The sequence below is a fragment of the Mesocricetus auratus genome, unplaced genomic scaffold (genome assembly GCF_017639785.1).
Source record: "Mesocricetus auratus isolate SY011 unplaced genomic scaffold, BCM_Maur_2.0 Super-Scaffold_100004, whole genome shotgun sequence".
NCBI lineage: Eukaryota > Metazoa > Chordata > Mammalia > Rodentia > Cricetidae > Mesocricetus > Mesocricetus auratus.
Genome location: NW_024429189.1, coordinates 3,243,934 through 3,252,597, shown reverse-complemented (window position 1 = coordinate 3,252,597; position 8,664 = coordinate 3,243,934).

The following is an 8,664-nucleotide window of genomic DNA, read 5'->3' as shown; positions in this document are numbered from 1 at the left end:
AGAAATCCTGTCTCGGGGGAAAAAAAGGTGAGAAGTGACAAAGATGAGGAAATTTCTGACCAAGCCACCTAGCCATTCCAGCAGCCAGCATGCCATAGCCCCCATCCCACATCCGGGTCCAGGGCTATCCTTCCACACGCGGGGCTTTTGGTGAGGCCTCCTCAGACCACCCCTTAACTTGGTGATTCCCTGGCCATCACCAACCTCTTCTCACACTGCATCTCTGTTTGTTCTGAGCCCACTGGGAAGAAGCTGAGCTTGTTGGCTGGCATCGTTCTTCCTAGAAGGCTGTCTAGTAAATGTCAGATCCGTGATGGATCTGAATGAATGGCATTCAACTCAGTACGAGCATCATCATGCTTTTCAAGGGTCCTGGATGCAGCTCTTATATGAGTCTACCTGGACACATTGCCTGCTCTGCAGTCACCCTGGGCACCTGCTTGGGCCTCATTTAGGCAGAAGGGGGAACCTGCAGATACAGACTGGAAGACCCAGTCCACCATCCTTATTCCCTTCTCTCCCTCCCCCTTTTCTTCCTTCCTTCCTTTTTTCTTCCTTCCTTCATTCTTTCCTTTCTTTCTTTCTTCCTTCCTTTCTTTTCCTTTTATTGCCTTTCTTCCCTCCCTCCTTTCTTTACTGTTTATTATTTATTTAAGATAGGGTCTCACGCAGACCAGATGTTCACACTCACTATGTAGTCAAGGACGATGTGGAATTTCTGATCCTCCTGCCTCTACCTCCCAAGCACCACCTTGCTGGAAGCAAACGTAGGGCTTTTTGCATGCTGAGCAAGCACAGTACCAACTGAGCTATAACCCCACCCCACCTCCCTTTTGGGGGATTCGAGACAGGGTTTCTCTGTGTAGCTTTGGAGTCTGTCCTGGAACTCGCTCTGTAGACCAGGCTGACCTCAAACTCACAGATCCACCTGCCTCTGTCTCCCGAGTGCTGGGATTAAAGGTGTGCGCCACTACCGCCTGGGGTCCCTTCTCTCTCTTTTAAAACAAAAGAATGCATTATCTCTCTTCCCTGGATACCTCTCAACACTTGCAGTTATAGAAACCATGGAAACCCCAGAAGAAAGTAGAGGAAAGGATATAAAAAAAATTCCCACCCAACGCTAACCCCGTGGCAGTTGATATGTGTGGCTCCTCTGTAGATGGCTCACAGGGCAGGGAATTGGGCTGAGTGTGGTTGTGCTGAGATCTAAGAGTGACATCACCCCAAATGTCTTCTTCCTGTGGGCCCCAAAGCTCTAGAGATGCTGGGGTGGAGCATCTCCCAGGATCCTGCTCCCCCTCCCTCCGTCTCCTGATTTCCTGGGCCCTCGGCTTCTTCTCACTCACCTACTCTCACGCTGAAGCTCAGTCTTGAGCAAGGTTGTGCCTTCCTGGACTGTGACAAGCACTGGACTGGACAGCCTAGTGGCCTTGCTAGGCGCAAAGTGAGTTCATCTGTTACCTCAGACCTTGGGACAGAGAGAGAGAGGGTGGTTTACGAAAGAATGGTGAAGTGGCCTCAGTGTTGTGTGCTTCCCAGGACTTTCCTTTGTGCGTGCTGGGGCACTGGAACCTTCGAGAGAATAGGATTTTTGCTCTAGAACCTGCACAAGAACACAGCAGCTCTGTTCCCCTCCTGGATGCCTGAGACAGGGTCCTCAGCCCGTGTCTGCCTGGAACTGATTCTCAGCTGCGTCTGCTGGTGTCGCAGCAGTCAGGGCCCCGGGGACCTCAGAGGCCTCTTCTTCCTTCTCAGCTCTTGTCTTTGGGTAAAGTGGTTGGAAGTCTGTCTCTCTCGTTCCCCCCTTTTCCCGCGCTCTGGGCCACCATGCCTCTGATAACACTTGGAAGGCGCTATCAACCCAGGAGTGGCCTCCCACCCAGCCCACTGCCAGGCTCCACGCTGACAGTTGGCAGCCGGCACAGGCTGATAAACTTATCAGGCCAAACCTGAGCGTGGCTGGGTCAGAACATGTCCTGCCTCAGATTTCCCTCCAGTTACCTTTCTGCAGTCACAGTCCCCAAGAACCCCAGACCCTGCCAGACTCCTTGCGGGGCCCAACCCCAGCTAGACCTTATGGAAGCCATCGGGGTGCCACCCTTCCAAGCCAGAACTAATGCTGTGTGTCCTTGGAAGAGTCAAGTGTCCACTGTCCAGCCCTCAGTTCCTAAGCCAGGGCCTTGCTTTACCTTTTAAGTCCCAACCCAATTGCCAAAGATCCAAGGGCTCCCGTGGATCTAAATTTACTAGGGACAACTAGGCATTGTCACCAAATGATGGGGCCTAGCAGCTGCTATAAGGTTACTCTTGGGGCTAGGGTTGGGGCTGAGGCTGAGGCTGGGGCAAGCCAGCCAACATTGCTAAGGCAAAAAGAAACCTGTCTTCAAGGAGCTGTCTACCCATGTAATAGGAGCCTGGAGTAGCAGTTTGGAAATGAAGGAGTGGAAAGGCAAACCTCAAATTAAACCTCAAGTGTAACACTCAAGTTATATTTGAGCTGTGGGAGTTGCCCCTGGAAGAAAAACAGCATGCAGCATGCTTGGGCACACACACACACACACACACACCACACACAGAAGAAAGACAAAAGCACCACACCTCCTTCCCTTAGCAGTGGCCTCTCCGGACATCTCCACACACTTCCTCCTTCCATGTGTGCATATAACGAACAGAATAGTATCATAAGGCATATGCTCATTTTTTTTCAAAAAATTCATTTATCTATTTTTATGGGTGTGGTTGCTTTGTCTATATGTTTGGCGGTGCACTATGTGTGTGCCTAGTGCTCTGGGAGGCTCTGGAACTCAAGTTATAGATGGTTGTGAGCCACCATGTAGGCACTGAGAATTGGACCTGGGTCCTCTGGAATAGCAAACAGGCACTGTTCCTTCTTTCTTTCTTTCTTTCTTTCTTTCTTTCTTTCTTTCTTTCTTTCTTTCTTTCTTTCTTTCCTTTCTTTCTTTCTTTCTTTCTTCCTTCCTTCCTTCCTTTATTTTTTTTGAGACAGGGTAGCTTTGGAGCCTGTCCTGAAACTTGCTCTGTAGACCAGGCTGGCTTCAAACTCACAGAGATCCGCCTGCCTCTGCCTCCTGAGTGCTGGGATTAAAGGCGTGCGCCACCACCACCCAGTCCAACAAACATGCAGTGTTCTTAACCATTGAACTATCTTCCCAGCCCTGAATACTGATTTGTTTTAATTACACATCTGTGTGTATAGTCAGTGTCAGAGAGTATGTGCAGGTGCCTTGTAGAGGTCAGAGGCGTCAGATTCCCTGTTTAACATGGGTTCTGGGAACCAAATTTAGGTCCACTTCAACTTTTAACTGCTAGCCAACTTCCAGTCCATGTGTACTGAGTTTTAAACCACCCTTTCACTTGAAATAACTTCCTTTGTGAAGGTTTAATTCCGACAATTTATTTTCTCTTCCATTTTTCAGGCACACACATACCCTAAATCCAAGGTGCTCTGGCAAACATTGCAGGAGAATGAGGCCACTCCTCTTTGTAGCCCCCAGAGTCTTGGATTAACAATTCCTTGGTGAATTTGCCTTTGTAAACTATTCAATGGACCCTGGGTGTCAGTGAAGAATTGGTTTTAGAGTCACCATGGATACTCACATCATATAAAGTGACCTAGTATTTATTTGTGACTTTATTTTGTTGTTTGTTTTTTGAGATTAAGATCATACTGGGGGCTGACTTTGAACCCTCTGTGTAGTTTAAACTTCTGATCCTATAACCTGTCTTGTGAGAACTATGATTATAGGCATGTGCTGGTATTTGTAAATAGCCCACACACATCCTCACGTATACCCTAGGTTTTTTTCTCCAATTTTCCTCTCATAAAAGCCATTGCTTCATGACTTTATGACCCCTAACACAATGCAAGTCTATGTAAGTGGATGTTAGGTTGTATGATTCAGGAGTAATGTGAAACAATGGGGAAAGGACACTGGAGAGATGGATCAGTGGTTAGAAGCACTTGCTCTTCTTACAGAGGACCCAGGTTCAGGTCCCAGCATCCACATTCTGGGCTCACAACCAAGTGTAGTTCAGGTTCTAGGGTACCCAATGCTCTCTCTGGCCTCTGCAGGCACACACACACACACACACACACACACACACACACACACACACAGTACACATAAAGCCACGCAGACACATATACATAAAATAACAGTAAACAAATTTTTGTTACAAAATAATGAGAAAGGTTTTGAGCATACTCAGTTCAGGCTCTTTATCCCCATAAGTTCCCCCATCCTTGGTCGGCAGGCTCAGAGGCTGTGAGCACGGAGGACTGTCAGACAAACAGCTGTGCTGCTTCAACAGACTGGCATGTCCTTCTGGTCTGATGTTCTCCCTGCATCCGAACTGCCTTACAGACACCCATCAGACCAACCATTACAAAGCATGCTCACCCTTTTCAAATCATGTGCAAGTGGACCGCCAGGTATGTGGCCAACTGGTTCTTGTGGGCACTGGGGATGCTTCTTCTTCTTCTTCTTCTTCTTCTTCTTCTTCTTCTTCTTCTTCTTCTTCTTCTTCTTCTTCTTCTTCTTCTCTTTCTAAGACAGGATTTCTCTGTGTAGCCCTGACTGTCCTGGAACTCGCTCTGTAGACCAGGCTGGCCCCAAACTCACAGAGATCCGCCTGCCTCCGCCTCCCAGCTGCTGGGATGAAGGCGTGCGCCACCCCCGTGTGTGACTCTGTGCCCACTCATCTCTTGATTGCCTCCCTAGGAGTGGAATAAGGGTCTGGGGTCCCTGAGCTTGGACATAAGGCTGAGTGGGTTTATGGAGGGAAAGAAGAGTGCTCCCACGGAGGGAGCATCCTGGATACGATGGAGAAGACCTGCTGTTCTTCTGGAGTGCTCAGGGCTAGAGGGCCCCGCAGAGCCTGGGTCTCCCTTGCTCTGTCCCTGTCTCTGCCTCTCCTCTATCCTGGGACACTTCACTCCCCGAAGGCCACAGCGTTACCTGCCTGCCTTAGTCACCCTCCAAAGCTCAGCTCTCCGCAGCGTTCATCTTTCCTGTCTTCAGGCCCAACAGAGAAGAGTCCTTTGTCTGTGTCTGCACCCAGAGGGCCAAGTTCCTTCCTCATTCTTAGATTGTTCCCTTGGGAACTCCCCCCATTCACCTGAGAGGGTATATAGAGTGGGTAGGGCACTGACAGAACGGAGTGAGGGCTCTAAATTTAAGGACTGGGGTCACCCATGAAAGCGGGGTCACCAAGAGCAGCAAGGTCTAGGTCCCAGCTGGATGGTGGGGTGGACCGTACCAGGGCTTTAAGGACCCTTGGGGGCTGTTCCAGTCTCAAAGGTAGCACAACTCTTCACTCTCAAACGCTCAGCACCCAGCCCTGGCCTTCAGGCCTTCACCCGCCCACCTTGTGTTCCCAGCCAGCACATTCTGCCAGGGGTTGAGAGGAGCGGTATGGGACAACTCAGCCACTCACAGTCCTCAGCCGACCTGAGGGGACATTTTCATCCTTATCAGTGATTTACATCGCAACCGTGGGCCAGGCTTTACCCACACTCCCACGAACACAGAACCGAGCGCTGGGATGCAGCGTCAAGAAGCCACCGCAAAGGAGATATTTTATGCGACACTCTACTTCCTAACGTGGTCAATTTGTTTCAATATTAAAATATTGGTTTAAAAAATATTAAAACAATACAGAGAAACCCTGTCTCGTAAAAACCAAAAAAAAATATTTATTTTAGGGGGCGGGAGAGGAGAGGGAGCTGGGATTGACATGTGAAGCAAGCTTGTTTCTAATTTAAATAAAAAGATTCCTTTTATTTCTGATTGTGTGTGTATGCACAACCGCTGCTGGTACCCCTGGAGGCCACCGGCTGGATTCCCCTGAAGACAGATGGACTTATAGGCAGTTATGAACTACCTGATGTGGGTGCTGGGAGTCAAACTGGGGTCCTCTGTAAAATGGCTCTTAGCCACTGAGCCATCTCGACAGCCCCAAAGCATTTGTTTGGATATTTGCCACTGAGCAGCTTACTGACACCCTGCTACAGTTTCCCCCTCCATGCCTACCCTGCCCTCCATGGAGGAGTTAGGGCTGGCAGCCCCACCCTAACCCCCATATCCTCCCACCACACTGTACAACTCCTGAGTCCACACCGTACCGTGTTCTATGTCAATGGGGCCCCCACGGCTGGGAGGGCCAGCTGCAGGATTGAGGCTTGGAAAACTGGATTCTGATATGGCTGTTAACTGTCCGTGTGACCTTGAGTGAGAGCCACCGTCTCTGGGTCTGTGGCAAATGGAAGTGACAGGTAATTTTTTTTTACAGGACTGGGTAGTGTCCCTCAGTTTATACAGTGACACAAGCAATGGGAATTTCTGTCCAGATAGGAAGCCAAGAGTCAGAAGTAGAGATCGAGGGTCTTGAACTTCCCTCAAATTCCAGCAAATGGGCGGTGCCTCACCGCACCCACCGAACCAGCCTCCCCCAGCATGAGGTGTCACGGTGGAGACAGAGACTCTGTAGCTAGCTGTGCTCCCGCTATTACACTCCAGTCGGTAAGGTATCTCCAGGCTTCCTCAGCTCCTGCGCTGCTGCCTGTGTGAAACCTGTCCCGCACAGCCCCATCATCTCTGGGCACAGAGCCATGCCAGCCCAGCCTGGGCCATAAAGCCTTGGCAGCCTGGGCCCTGGTACCTGCACCCACACCCACCTTGGCCTGTGATATGAAACAGAGTATCAGCCCACTCCCTACTCTGAGGCCGCTGTGGTCTCTTCCCCTTCTGCTGTGGGGGCACTCAGTAGATGAGCAATCTGACTGCCCCTGACCTCACCCACCCTCAACCTCAGCCAATCTGGAGGAGGGAGTTCACCTGCTTTCCAGTCTCTGTTCTCCTCCCCACCTCCGCCCCCCCCCACACACACACTGCAGAAGTGGCTGAAACCCTGGTATTGTCTTGGTTTTGTTTCGCAAACAAGACACATGCAAAGCAGGTCTGTGTGTGTTGGGGGGGGTGTGTACACAGAAGCAGGAGTACGTGTAGGCACAGAGTATCTCCTCTACCCATTCCCTACCTTCATACTGTATCTCCTTAGCTGAGGTATCTCCAACCCCCCCCCACACACACACACACTAAGGGTGGCTTTGGGCCAGTTCCTTGCCTTGTCTGGGCAGAAAGAGTCTCACATTTGTAGCCAGGAGGCCAAACACCCTAAACAAGTCATCTTAAGAGGTCAAGGCTGGCCTGGATTGAGAGCAGCTTGCCTTGTAAGCATGAGGACCTGAATTTGCTCTTTAGTACTCACAAAAGCAGCCAGGTGTGAAGCTGCATACTTGTAGTGCTGGGGAGGCAGAGACAGGAGGATTGCCGTGTTGGCTTGGGCCCTCCCACCTATCTGAATCAATGAGCCCTGGGTCCCTGTGAGAGGGACAGCCCTTGTGGTGGTTAGAATGAAATGTCTCTCACAGTCTCAGACATTTGGACACTTGGTCCCTACTCGATGGCACTGTTTGGGATATTTAGAAGGCATGGCCTTGTTGAAGGAAGTATGTCCCCAAAGGCAGGATTTGAAGTTAAGGATTTGTGCCATTTTGAGCTCATTTTCTCTGCCTCAAGCTTGCTGTTCAAGATGTGAGCCCTCAGCTCCTGCTCCAGCTGCCATGCTCCCCGCAGTGACGGCTCTTACCCCTCTGGAATCATAAACCCCAATAAACCTCTCCTTCCGCAAGTAGCCGTGGCCATGCTGTGTAGCTGTGGCTGTCCTGAACTCACTCTGTAGACCACACTGGTCTCAAACTCACAGAGCTCCACCTGCCTCTGCCTCCTGAGTACTGGGACACGCACGCGCGCACGCGCGCACACACACACACACAGAGTTAAACTGTGTTTTGCAGAGGAGCAATTTAAAGACAATGAAATTCTTTGAGGGTTTTTTGTTTTGCTTTTTGGTTGTGGGTTTTTTTTTTTAAATCAAGAATTGGGCCGGGCATTGGTGGTGCACGCCTTTAATCCCAGCACTCGGGAGGCAGAGGCAGGCAGATCTCTGTGAGTTCGAGTCCAGCCTGGTCTACAGAGCGAGTTCCAGGACAGCCTCCAAAGCCACAGAGAAACCCTGTCTCAAAAAACCAAAAAAAAAAAAAAAAAAAAGAAAATCAAGCATTGGACCCAAAGCTTCACACATTCTAGGCAAGCACTGTGTCAAGCCCCTGTGGAATTTCTTTTCTGGACACCCTCTTATCTCCAATATGCTGTGCTCTCTGAGCCTCTGCTGTCTCATCTGTAAAATGGGACAATGTTGCATGCCTTGTAGAGGGTTGTGCTGAGTGGAGAAAATGTATGGAAATTCTTGTGTCTGTACCTTCTCCCAAGGCCAAAACTGTCTACAGAGGACTGTGAGCAGCTCCTAGGCTATGGGCAAGAACTACAAGTAGTTTAGTGTCAGAGGAGAGAGCCTCTGGGATGGCCAAGGGAGGTTTCCTGGAGAAGGTGGCACTGGCATGGCCTTATTGGAGGGGCAGGTCTTTGACAGGAATGCTGAGGACTTTGTAGTGCTTGAAAGAACTGGGCTCTGTGCACTATTTTCCATTGGTAGTCTCAGTGAATCCTGCTAATATTCCCTCTGGGACAGGGCTGTTGTGATTGCGATGTTGCTCAGTGAAGCTGAATCCCAGAGAGGCTC